Source organism: Dermacentor andersoni, chromosome 4 (assembly GCF_023375885.2).
Source record: "Dermacentor andersoni chromosome 4, qqDerAnde1_hic_scaffold, whole genome shotgun sequence".
Taxonomy (NCBI): Eukaryota; Metazoa; Arthropoda; class Arachnida; order Ixodida; family Ixodidae; genus Dermacentor; species Dermacentor andersoni.
In genome coordinates, this window is record NC_092817.1 from 197,899,148 (window position 1) to 197,911,712 (window position 12,565).

The window sequence follows — 12,565 nt, forward strand, 5'->3', positions numbered from 1 at the left end:
CGGCTTGCATATTGTTTTTGCACTTCGACGTTGGCTCTACCAGTAGGCTGCGCCAGTTGAACGTAACAGTAAATAAAACCACCCACACGTGAGTGTAAAAAAAAGAAAAAAAAATAAGTCACAGAAGCACGCAATAAAAAAAAAGCAAAAAGAAGGGTGCCATCAGCACTCGGTGTTCCCAGGTGGTCTCCCTCCCAAGTACTGACCGAGCCCAATGCTGCTTAGCTTGGGGGATCGGACGAGAACCGGCGTATTCAGCATGGTATGGCTGATTTTTTTTTCTTTATTGCCGGTCGTTGGTCCGGATAAAAATTCCACATTCACAAATAATCAAAAGGCACACTCTCAATATATTGAAAACGACCGCAGAACTTGTGCGGCTGCGCTTGTGCTAAAATTCCCTTATCGCCAATAATAATTCCACTCGTGGCAACCACTCTGGGATGCACTCCAGCAACTTTTGTTCCTCTACAAAGTTCCGTATGCTTTCTTTGAAATACTGGCGAGCCGCTCTTGCATCGAGATCGGCATGCCTTACCGCAATTCTACATTTCCAAATGCTGTGCAGGGCCATAAGCATGATCACATCGAATGGGGTACCATCATCACTTTCTATTGGCAAGTAGCGAATCCCATACGCATCTAGGGGGAAATCCTTTTTGATTGTGCGCTGGAGCACATCCCAGAGGAAAACGGCATCCCAACAATGCAGAAAGACATGTTCAATTGTCTCCTCCTGCCTGCAAATTGTACAATGAGTGCCCCAAGGAACAAAGAAACCTCTTTCAGCCAGCCATGGTTTGACAGTCAGCGTTCCGGAGTGCAATTCAAAAAAGAACGTCTTAGCGCCTGACGGTACTAGCATCGCCTTAACACGCGTCAGAACATTGTGCCCATGGCTAGCTCTGTAGAGAGACCGCTATAAAGGCACGGGAAGAACAACATCACACAGGTCCCTGTACAGTTTTTTCCGGTTAACGTCACTCAAATATTGAAGTGAAAAACGCGCCGACAAAAACCTGCATGAAGCCACAACTTCACGTAGAAAACCATACACACCCCCTGGCAAACTGCCCGCTGAGACAACCATTTCGGGCAAGTGTTTGCCCAGGCGAAGTTGGCAGACAGTGTATAAAAACGGGTTATTTTCGTCCCTGAAGAAAAAAAAACGATTGACTACCTGTCTCAAAAACAAATGTGACAATCCAAGTCCTCCATTTTGAACTCGAAGAAACAAATTGGTGCGACTTGATCTCTCCCAAGACGATGCCCACACAAACACTGCGAACACCCGGTGAATTTTTTGGATGTTTACCCTTGAGCAATGCAAGACTTGGAGGATGTACCAAAGTTTGCTCACTAAAAATATGTTGCAAATTGTAGCTCTGGAAAACATAGACCAATTCCAGCCATTCCATTTGTTTACTGTGTCCCGCAGCTTATCCACTTCACTCCTCCAGTACGACTCACTGTCTTTGTAGCACTGAAGGGGAACACCCAAGTATTTCACCGGAGTCTTAACGAAACTCATGTTGGCAAAAGTGTCTGGGGCCGCCCGCGAATCCCCGTGCCAGAATCCCAGGCACTTACCCCAGTTTACCGCGCTGCCGCTCACAGCACAAAAACATTTAACACATTTGAGAGCCTGTGTTATACTGTCCAAATCAGTGCAAAACACAGCAATATCGTCTGCATAAGCCAAGAGGCGGACTTCAACCTCGTGCAGTTTAAACCCGCGGACACAGTCATTCTCCATGACACTCAAACAAAACGACTCTATATACAAGCAAAACAACAGCGGCGAGAGAGGGCAGCCCTGACGCACCGACCGCTTAACTTGGATTCGCGCTCCCAACGGCTTGTTGACAATGAGCCGCGTCGAGCAGTCCCGGTACGCCATGGCAACCCCCTCTCTAATTATTCTACCCAAATTCACATAATCTAGAATGCACAAAAGAATGTCATGAGGCACCCGGTCAAACGCTTTCTCGAGATCAATTTGAGGCATTGCCACTCGTGCACCCATGGCATCGCAACATTCGAGGATACTGCGTGCTACGTGTATATTTGAGAAGATAGTTCGGCCTTTAATGCCACACGTTTGATGCGGCCCCACAAGCTTCGCAATGACAGTCTGCAACCTCTTTGCTAAGATTTTCATCATTATCTTATAGTCTCCGTTAGTGAGACAAATTGGGCGGTAAGAAGTTACTCTTCGCAATGCAACGGGATCTTCTGACTTGGGTATAAGAATAGTGTGGGAAGATGAGAAGGACGGGGGTAGTACTTTGAGCTGGAATGCTTCGTTATATACATCCGCTAAGGCTGGTGAGATCGCACCTTTGAAATATTTATAAAAGGCTGAGGTTAGACCATCAGGGCCAGGGGACTTCCCCGGATGCATACTTTCAATAGCACTTTTCACTTCCTCTTCCGAAATTGGTTCCTCCAATGTTTCTTTCGTACTTTCATCTAGCCTTGGCATCAACGACAAAAAGTCCTTTTTAAAACGATCAATGTCGACTGCGCAGTAAGTGAATAAACCACTGTAGTGCTCGAAAAAAGCACGCTCGATATCTTCTGCTGCGTCGCTAACTTTTCCGCAATATTCGATTTCCGCTATCTGATTGCGGCGCGCATGCCACTTTTCTGAGCCTAACGCTCTTTTCGACGGTACATCTCCCATTATCAGCCTTTCAGCCCTTGCCCGCACCAAAGCACCGCGGTATCTTTCGATATCGAACTGTTCTATTTTATGTTTCAGTGCGCGAATATCGTCCATGAACATGCCGGGCATCCTACATTCCTCACTGATCAATTTTTCTAAATTCCTGCGCATCTGTTTTTCTTCTGCTCCCTTTTCTCTGCATATAGCGCTCGCACGTTCTAAAGCCTTGATTTTAACCGCCTGCTTGAAGTTCTCCCATTTTTCACCAGATGTCGTGTTATCAACAGCATTCATTTCTTCAACTTGCTTCGTTACATCCGCTGTAAACATTTCGTCGCTTAGTAATTTCGAATTAAATTTCCATAGTTGCCACTCGAAGCCCTTTTTCTTTTCTTTCGTGCTTGCTACTAAAAAGCTGACCAAACAGTGATCACTGAATGAAAGTGCGCTCACGTGGTACTCCTTACAAAGGGGTATCAAATCAAGGCTCACATACATTCTGTCAAGACGGGCGTGGCTGGCTGCCTGAAAGTGGGTGTACTGCGTAGTCCTCCCACCACCGAGACACTCAGCAACGTCTTCCAAACCATCGTCCCTTATCATATCGCTTAGGGCAATGGTGCTTGCATCCTTGTACGGTCGGGCGCTAGTTTTATCACGGGCTGAAAGAACACAGTTAAAATCACCGGCAATAATGAGGAGCCTATTACACTGGGTATACTGTTTTAGCTGATCGAAAAATCTGCGTCTTTCCTCAGCGACAGTCGGCGCGTACAAACAAATAACACGCCATTCCAATGACGATAATAAAAAATCGCAGACAATAAGCCGACCTGACGGGCATGACGTCACAGCTTCTACTTTTGCTCCAAGACTATGTCGGATGAACAAAGCGCACCCGGAAGAAGTTCCCACAGCATGGCTCACAATAACACAGTATCAAACTAAGATTTGACGCACCATGCCCCCGGTTTCGTCGTCGCCCTCAACTTTCGTCTCCTGTACTGCTAGAATGTCCAGGTCATGTTCGCTAACTAGTCGATAGAGTTGACTTTGCTTCCTCCTTGAGGCAAGCCCACGTACGTTTAAAGTGGCCACACGAAATGACCTATCCATAGACATCATTGCGAGGCGGAGAGAACCCGGGGGCATGACGCTCACCTCACTACTGCGCTTTTTTTCCTGGGTGTCTTGTCACGGTGCAGTCCTCAGGGAGGCAAAGGTGGCGTTTCCGCCATCTTGCGCTCCGTCGATGTGTTCGGCCGAAGCCGATGGGAAAGACGCCGCACGGGAGTCGTTTTCGCAGGCGGCTCGCCGTTGCGAGGGCGCTGGGCCCCTTCTCCTTTTCGCCTGCTTCGTGGGGCCGCTTTGCGGTCGCACTGGCACTGTCGCTATCGATGCCTGTCATCGGCACTGCCTCGGGAGTAGTCTCTACAGCTCCGCCGGAAAAAGTGTGGCCGGTACTACTTGGAGCAGCTTTCCTACTCCGGTCCTCCACAGCTTCATGCAGAAGCCCGGCTTCGGGCTTCCCTGGAGCTTCAAGGAGGGCGTCCTGTGGAGTTTTCGGGGTACCCTCTTGAGTAGTCGGGTTTCGGCACACTCCTGTTTCCTCAGAGTCTGCCTCATCCATAAGGTGGTCCAATGCATCGTTTGCCTGGACTGGTCCGGTCGCGCTGGCGTACGTCTTTGGGCAATCCGCGTCCTCATGGCCGAAGCGGCGACAACGACTGCAGCGAGGTACTTTGCAGTCCCGACGTATGTGCCCGGTGCTCTTGCAGCGCAGACAGAGCGGAGCGCGGATTGGAACAACGACGAGAGTCAGCTCTCCGGCTATCTTGAGCTGGTGTGGAATGTCGTCGACTTTGACGTCGCCATGCAATTGCAGTCCAACTGAGCGAGTCGTCGAGCCTTTTTCAGTGACGCCTTGCACACGCCACTTCTCCCGCGTCACCTCCAACACTTTCCCGTAGGGTGTCAGGGCCACACGAATGTCTTCGTCGGTCACGCCGTGCAGCAACCAGTGTAGCTTTAAGCGAACCTCTCGGTTGTTCGGATCGATGAGCAAACATGGGCGATCTTTTACCTTCACGTTGACAGCGGTGAGCAATTTCTGAGCGGCGTCGGCACTCGTCATTGTTACAGCCCACACGTGGTTCATCTGATACGCCCCCAACGCCAAAACGTCGGGGAGCGCACCTAGATTGGCCAAAGTGTCCCGGTAGTCTTCGACACGGTAGGGCCGAGCTCTTGGGTCGCCGTGCATGAAAACGGTGTTCGCGACGATGCGTAGAATAACCTGATAATATTCGGCAGTAGAAGCAAAAAACCTGTTACCGCGGCCCGCCTGGGCCGCCGAAACCGCTCCATGGGAGCAAGCCATCCCGCGTCCGTTACGCTTGAAAGCCGGAGGTGGAATGATGGTATGGCCGATGGCAGGGATGCTATGTTTACGACTGCACCTGTATCGTGCTATGTGCATTCGCAACGTATTGCTACAGCACGTACGCGGCCCTGTCTTTCCGTTGACAGTACAGGCACACGTCGTGTACGTGGATTGCTCCGTTTGCTGTGGTTAGTCGCTGCCGAGTCGAGCTCGGAATAAAACACGAGGACGAGCGCAACGATTTGCGTCCGCTGCAGCCCACGTTTGGCGCTAGCAATGCGCCAAGTTATTGATTGTCACTGAGCTGGATACGGGTGTAATAGGTAAACGGTTAGCAGTTTGTGCGACTAAATTTTGCACTATTACTTATACCGGTTACCACCGTCACTGCGCGTACAATCGCCTAGCGGCTTGCATATTGCTTTTGCACTTCGACGTTGGCTCTACCAGTAGGCTGCGCCAGTTGAACGTAACAGTAAATAAAACTACCCACACGTGAGCGTAAAAAAAAAATAAGTCACAGAAGCACGCAATAAAAAAAGCAAAAAGAAGGGTGCCATCAGCACTCCGTGTTCCCAGGTGGTCTCCCTCCCAAGTACTGACCGAGCCCAGTGCTGCTTAGCTTCGGGGATCGGACGAGAACCGGCGTATTCAGCATGGTATGGCCGATTTTTTTTTTCTTTATTGCCAGTCCTCGACATATCACAACACAAATTCCTAAATGATATAAACAAAGACCAAAGAAGCAAAAAGGGATGAATACACAAACGGAACAAAGAACAGTAATATTTACATTCGCTGCCGTCCGCCACTGTGGCACGACGTTGTCGGATTAAAATTCCTTTAGTGCTGTAAGGGGTTCAACCCTCGACAGCCACTCAGGAACAGGCTGTTGCAACTTGATCACTTCCACATACCGTTGCATGGATTCACAAAAGTACAGACGCGCCGGTCGGGCATCCGGGTCACAATGGTAACCCGCCATTCTTGCGCGCCATAAACAGTGGAGGCCCGTAAGCATGATCAGGTCGTACGGGAAACCTTCGTCGTCATATACTGGCAGAAACCTGATTCCGTGGGGATCTATAGGTAGCTCCTTTTTTAGAGTCCTTTGTAACACGTCCCAGAAGAAGACCCCTTCCCAACAGTGGATGAAGACGTGATCTATGCTTTCTGTTTTTTTACATATAAGGCAGTGGGTTCCCCATGGCTTGTAGAACCCACGTTGTTCAAGGAAGATTTTAACAGGTAGAGTACCGGTGTGTAATTTAAAAAAGAACGATTTAGTGGCTGGTTGAACTGGCATCTTCTTCACCCTTTTCAATACATCTAGGCCTGGGCCTCCACTGTACGGGGCTCTGTACATAGGTACCAGCAAAACACTGTCACATAAATCACGGTATAACTTTTTCCGTTTTACACTCCACAACTATGCACTTGAAAAACGAACACGCAAAAAAGAAACACTCTGAACTATTTCCCGAAAGAAACCACGGACTGGTCCTGGCATTATTTCCGTACCTACAACGAATTCGGGAAGTGATCTTGACAGCCTCATTTGGATCACCGTGCGCAGAAATGGGTCGTTTGTATCTCGAAAGAAGGAGAATCTATTCACCAGTTGACGCAAGAAAAGGTGCGCCAACCCCAGACCACGATCCTTCACACGTCGGAAGAGATTATCTCGGCTGCATCGCTCCCAGCTCGATGCCCACACGAATACAGCGAACACGCGGTGCAGTTTCTGCACATTAATACGAGAGCACTGTAGGACCTGCATTACGTACCAGATCTTTGACACGAGAAACATGTTGCACGCTGTAGCTCTCGCGAACATTGACAAGTGGCAGGCGTTCCATCGGTCGGCTTTTTCTTTTGGTTCTTTTGTACGCTCCTTCCAGTACTCGCTACTGTCCTTGTAGGCATCAAGGGGTGCTCCAAGGTACTTAACTGGCGTCGTGACCCAGTTTACGTTCGAAAAGTGGTCTGGTGTAGACGCCCATCTTCCATGCCAAAACCCCAAACATTTCTGCCAGTTAACGTAGCTGTTAGTGACGTTACCAAACTTTTTGACGATATTAACAGTATTCAATACACTTTGTTTGTCTTTACAGCACACAGCCACATTGTCAGCGTATGCCAGTAGCTTCACTTCTGCTGATTGAAGACTAAACCCCTTAATACATTCATTTTCGATGATGGCCACACATAGCGTTTCTATGTAGACACAAAACAGGAGTGGACTGAGTGGACAACCCTGGCGAACGGAGCGCTTCACGTTAATGGGGGCCCCCAACATCTGATTAATTATAAGTCTGGTATAGCAGCTCCGGTACGCCATGGTCACCCCTTCAGCGATTATGTGGCCAAAATTAACGTGTTCAAGGATGGTAAGGAATATGTCGTGAGAAACACAATCAAACGCCTTCTCCAAGTCTAGCTGGAGGATGGCTACTGCATCGCACATGGCGTCGCAACACTCCAGCACACACTTCATTTTATGGATGTTAGTGAAAATGGTTCTTCCACGAATACCACACGTCTGGTGTGGGCCGACTACTTCCTGAATAACTGACTGGACCCGTCGTGCCAATACCTTCATCAATATTTTGTAGTCGCAGTTAGTAAGCGCTACGGGTCTGTAGGAGGAAAGTTGCTTGAGCTTTTCGGTCTCTTCTGTTTTCGGTATTAGTACTGTATGGGACTGGCCAAAGGATGGTGGAAGTATTTTCAGTTCATATGCTTCATTGAAAACTGCTGTTAAGATAGGAGCTACGTGGCTTTTGAACGATTTGTACCAAGCGGCACAAAGACCGTCTGGACCTGGCGACTTCCCAGGATTCAGGTCTTCGATGGCTTTCATCACTTCATGTTCTGCTAATGGTCGTTCTAAGGTTTCTTTAACCTCACTCGACAGCTGTGGGATTCGTTGCAAAAATAATTTCTTGAGATCGTGCATGTTGACAGGCCTGAATGCAAAACGTTCTTTGTAATGCTCAAAGAAAGCACGCCCTATATCGTTGTTATCCGTTAATACCACCCCTTCATATTCGATAGCCTCAATCTGCTTACGTCTCGAGTGCTTTTTTTCTAGCCCCAGTGCTCTTTTCGTTGGCGTTTCCCCGCATGATAGCCTTTCTGCTCTGGCTCGCACTAGCGCACCTCGGAAGCGATCTTCGTCGAATACCTCGAGCTTCTTCTTAACGGCGCGCATATCTTGTTGATAGGCGCCAGGTTGCATGCATTCAAGCTTCGCAAATTTTTCTAGCAATGTTGTTAAATCCTTTTCTCTGGCCTTTTGTTCATATCGCAGTACGCTACTTCTTTCGATTGCCTTCAATTTAATGCTTTGCTTCAGCAACTCCCATTCCTCGCCAAATTTCGTAGAACTGTCTGCTCCAAAAGAATTCAGAGCAGCCACTACATTTTCGTTAAAAGTTTCATCCTGTAACAGCTCTGCATTCAATTTCCACAGTTCCCAGACGAACTTGTTTCGTTCTTTCTTCCTGCCCACCGTGCATTTTACCAGGCAGTGGTCAGAATATGATATGGCCATAACTGTGTAGCACTGGCATTTTTCAACTAAATCATATGAAAGATAGATACGGTCTAAGCGTGCGTGACTTGTGCCCTGAAAGTGAGTGTAGCTTACGTGTCCGTGACCGCGAAAACATTCTGCGATATCTTCTAATTCGAATTCGTGTGTAATCTGCGCCAGGATATCACTACTTTTGTCACAAACCACGCGACGCGTAGACCTATCCTCAGCTTTCAATACGCAGTTGAATTCGCCTACACAGGCTATCATTTTTTGCACATGTAAATGATGCTTTAAACTCAAAAAGAAATTTGCCCTCTCTTGCACAGTATTAGGCGCACAAATGCAAAACACGCGCCATTGGACATTACAATAGCTGAAGTCACAAAAGACAAGTCGACCAGAAGTACAGGAGAGGTAACCATCTATAACAAGACCAGGGAGCTTCCTCACGAACAGCACACACCCTGCCGAAGTCCCTATGGCGTGGCTCACTACCGTATAGTAGTTATACGTGAACCTTTGCACCATGCTCCCAGTCTCCTCCTCGCCGTCTACCTTGCTTTCTTGCACGGCTAAAACGTCGAGGTCGTGGTCCACTAGTAGTCTGTAAACCTGACTCTGTTTCCTTTTGGCGGCCAGACCTCGAACGTTTAGCGTGCCGAGGCTAAGCGACGGGTTGGTAGCCATTATTGGTGAAAACCGGAGGGGAGAAGGCCCGGAGCATGGTGCTCACCTTAACGTCTAGCTGACCGCTAGACGCCTCCGTGGCCATCCGGTGGCCGTCGCCCGGGTTCCTCTTTGGTCGGCTTCGGGGTAAGCCTACGGTCAGTCTCCAGGTTCGGCTTAGGCTTGAGGGTGGAGCGCCTTCCAGGTAGCGTCTTAGCGGGTGGTGCCTCGGAGTCACCGCCGGCCTTTCCGTCGACTTTCTCCTCGTGCTGCAGGGATCTCTTGACCGGTGCCGAGACGGATTCGACGCGGGCGCTAGCAGGGGTCGCGTTGTCGTCCGCCTCTGCCTGCGTTGCATCCGTAACTGGCTGGTGGCTCTCATTTTCTTGCGGGGCCGTCTTCACGCTCTCGACTGTAGCTGCTGGTTCTTTGGGGGGAGGGATATTCCTTCCTCCTTCGGCTTGCTTGGTCGTCGCGCCGGTTTCTGCCGCCACTTTGCCGTTTCCAGCTCCCGTGGCCGCTTCCTCCGCCTCGGTCACGTCCATTACAAGGTCTAACGTCGACGGCTCGCTCTCCGCCGAACCCGCGGCTACAGCGTATGAACGCACACAGTCCGCGTCGTTGTGTCCAAAAAGCCTGCACCGCGAGCAACGGGGAACCTTGCATTCACGACGAACGTGGCCAGAGCCCCGGCAGCGCAGGCACTGCATGGGACGTCCTGGGGCTACCACCAGCGCAAGTTCGCCGGCGACGCGGATCTGGTGGGGCAGGTCGTCGACTTTCATTCCTGCCTTCAGCTGCAGCAGCACTGCTCGGGTCGTCGAGCCCTTGTCGGAAACGCCATCCACTCGCCAGCGCTCCCGGGTCACTTCCGTCACTTTGCCGAAGGAGGCCAGCGCGGTCTTGACGTCTTCGTCGTCCACCCCATGCAGAAACCAGTGGATACGAAGCTTCACCTGTTGTTGCTTGGGGTCGATGACCAGGCAGCGACGCCCCTTCACCTGCAGCTCCTTCAGGGCCGCCAGCTTTTCGGCAGCCTCGGATGTCTTCATCGTCACCGCCCATACATGGTTGATTTGGTATGCTCTAAGGGCGACGTCGCCAGAGAGCATACCAACAGCTTGAAGCGCGTCTCGAAAATCTTCTACACGAAACGGGCGAACACGAGCGTCGCCGTGCAAAAAAACTGTGTTTAAAACAATACGTCCTGTCGGTAGCCGAGGCAAAATTATCTGGTAATCCTTATCTTCTTCCGTCGAAAGCCTGTTCCCGCGGCTAACAGCCGCATATGCCCCTCCATTGGAGCCCATGATCCCGCGATCCGTTCAGCTCGGGAGCCGGAAGCAGAATGCATGGTATGTCCGATTTTTTTTTTTTTCCTTTTTGCAAACAGAATTTGTTTTTCTGAGATTTCTTGATACATAGAAACTGGCTCTCCTGTCGTTTCATTTCCTCCAATCTATAATTTGTCATGTAGTCATAAATCTCTTTGCCTGTCAAAGTGGCGACAGACATGCCAAACAGGTTTGCCATGGATTCTCTGCTGTGACAAAGCGGCAGAGCCCTGGGACATTTGCTCTACATACAGTCAAAAACTTCACCTAAAGGTTCGCTTTTGTTCAGAATGACCTCCTCATTGGTGGGACAAAGGGTACAGTGGCAGCTTCTCGGAAGTATATTGGACCTGCTTTGAGAAGTAGACCTTATTTCCCTTTTTTATAAGTCCTTCAAAGTATTGAAAAATTCGATAAGGTCCTCTAAGGCCATTTTCCCTTCGCCTTGGGCTTTCCTTTCTTCCACCCAGTGTGACGGTCGCCCGCTGTTCCTTGGCTTTTGCCAGGCTGAGAGCCACGTCTCTATCTTCTCTTTAGTTTCGAGAATAACCGATGCCATTTCGGGATTTATTTGAGCAGTATCGTCCTCCTCCGAAGACTCCACCGTAACGGCCGCCGCCGCTTGTGCTCCTGCTGTATAAGCATGTAAAGATTTTGCCGCATCAACAAGGCTCTCCCTCTTCTTCAATGTTTGATCTCTGAAGTCTTTTGTCAATTGTACGCCATTGTCGAGCTTGTTCCTCAGTCGTACTTCTTGTCTTTTCACTTTCCTAAGCTTTGAAAGCAACGTCTTGGTAAGAGTTTCGAAGCCGACCGCTATTTCGACCGCATCAAACTTTTGTTCATCCATCAGCGCTAGAGTGTACTAGAATGGGGGAGTGGGTCCAGCGGAGGCCCCGACAAGCGGCGAGAGAGCATGGTATGGCCGACGGCAGGGATGCTATGTTTACGACTGCACCTGTATCGTGCTATGTGCATTCGCAACGTATTGCTACAGCACGTACGCGGCACTGTCTTTCCGTTGACAGTACAGGCACACGTCGTGTACGTGGATTGCTCCGTTTGCTGTGGTTAGTCGCTGCCGAGTCGAGTTCGCAATAAAACAAGAGGACGAGCGCAACGATTTGCGTCCGCTGCAGCCCACGTTTGGCGCTAGCAATGCGCCAAGTTATTGATTGTCACTGAGCTGGATACGGGTGTAATAGGTAAACGGTTAGCAGTTTGTGCGACTGAATTTTGCACCATTACTTATACCGGTTACCACCGTCACTGCGCGTACAATCGCCTAGCGGCTTGCATATTGTTTTTGCACTTCGACGTTGGCTCTACCAGTAGGCTGCGCCAGTTGAACGTAACAGTAAATAAAACCACCCACGCGTGAGTGTAAAAAAAAAGAAAAAATAAGTCACAGAAGCACGCAATAAAAAAAAGCAAAAAGAAGGGTGCCATCAGCACTCGGTGTTCCCAGGTGGTCTCCCTCCCAAGTACTGACCGAGCCCAATGCTGCTTAGCTTCGGGGATCGGACGAGAACCGGCGTATTCAGCATGGTATGGCCGATTTTTTTTTTTTCCTTTTTGCAAAGAGAATTTGTTTTTGTAATACAAGTCATATATTCCTTCGTCTCTTCTGGTCTGGATGGACTTTTCGAATCCTCAGTCCCTGCCAGTTTTTCTTTTGTTGGCTCATCTGAGATTTCTTGGTACATAGAAACTGGCTCTCCTGTCGTTTCATTTCTTCCAATCTATAATTTGTCATGTAGTCATAAATCTCTTTGCCTGTCAAAGTGGCGACAGACCTGCCAAACAGGTTTGCCATGGCTTCTCTGCTGTGACAAAGCGGCAGAGCCCTGCGACATTTGCTCTACCTACAGTCAAAAACTTCACCTAAAGGTTCGCTTTTGTTCAGAATGACCTCCTCATTGGTGGGACAAAGGGTACAGTGGCAGCTTCTCGGAAGTATATTGGACCTGTTT

The 12,565-nt window shown here is 49.4% G+C and overlaps 3 pseudogenes; all 3 read right to left on the reverse strand.

Moving 5' to 3' along the window:
* Window positions 1-157: 157 nt before the first annotated feature.
* On the reverse strand, window positions 158-276 carry LOC126532541 (5S ribosomal RNA; annotated as a pseudogene).
* A 5,329-nt stretch (window positions 277-5,605) lies between these two features.
* Window positions 5,606-5,724, reverse strand: LOC126532553 (5S ribosomal RNA; annotated as a pseudogene).
* A 6,311-nt stretch (window positions 5,725-12,035) lies between these two features.
* On the reverse strand, window positions 12,036-12,154 carry LOC126532587 (5S ribosomal RNA; annotated as a pseudogene).
* Between the last annotated feature and the right edge of the window lie 411 nt (window positions 12,155-12,565).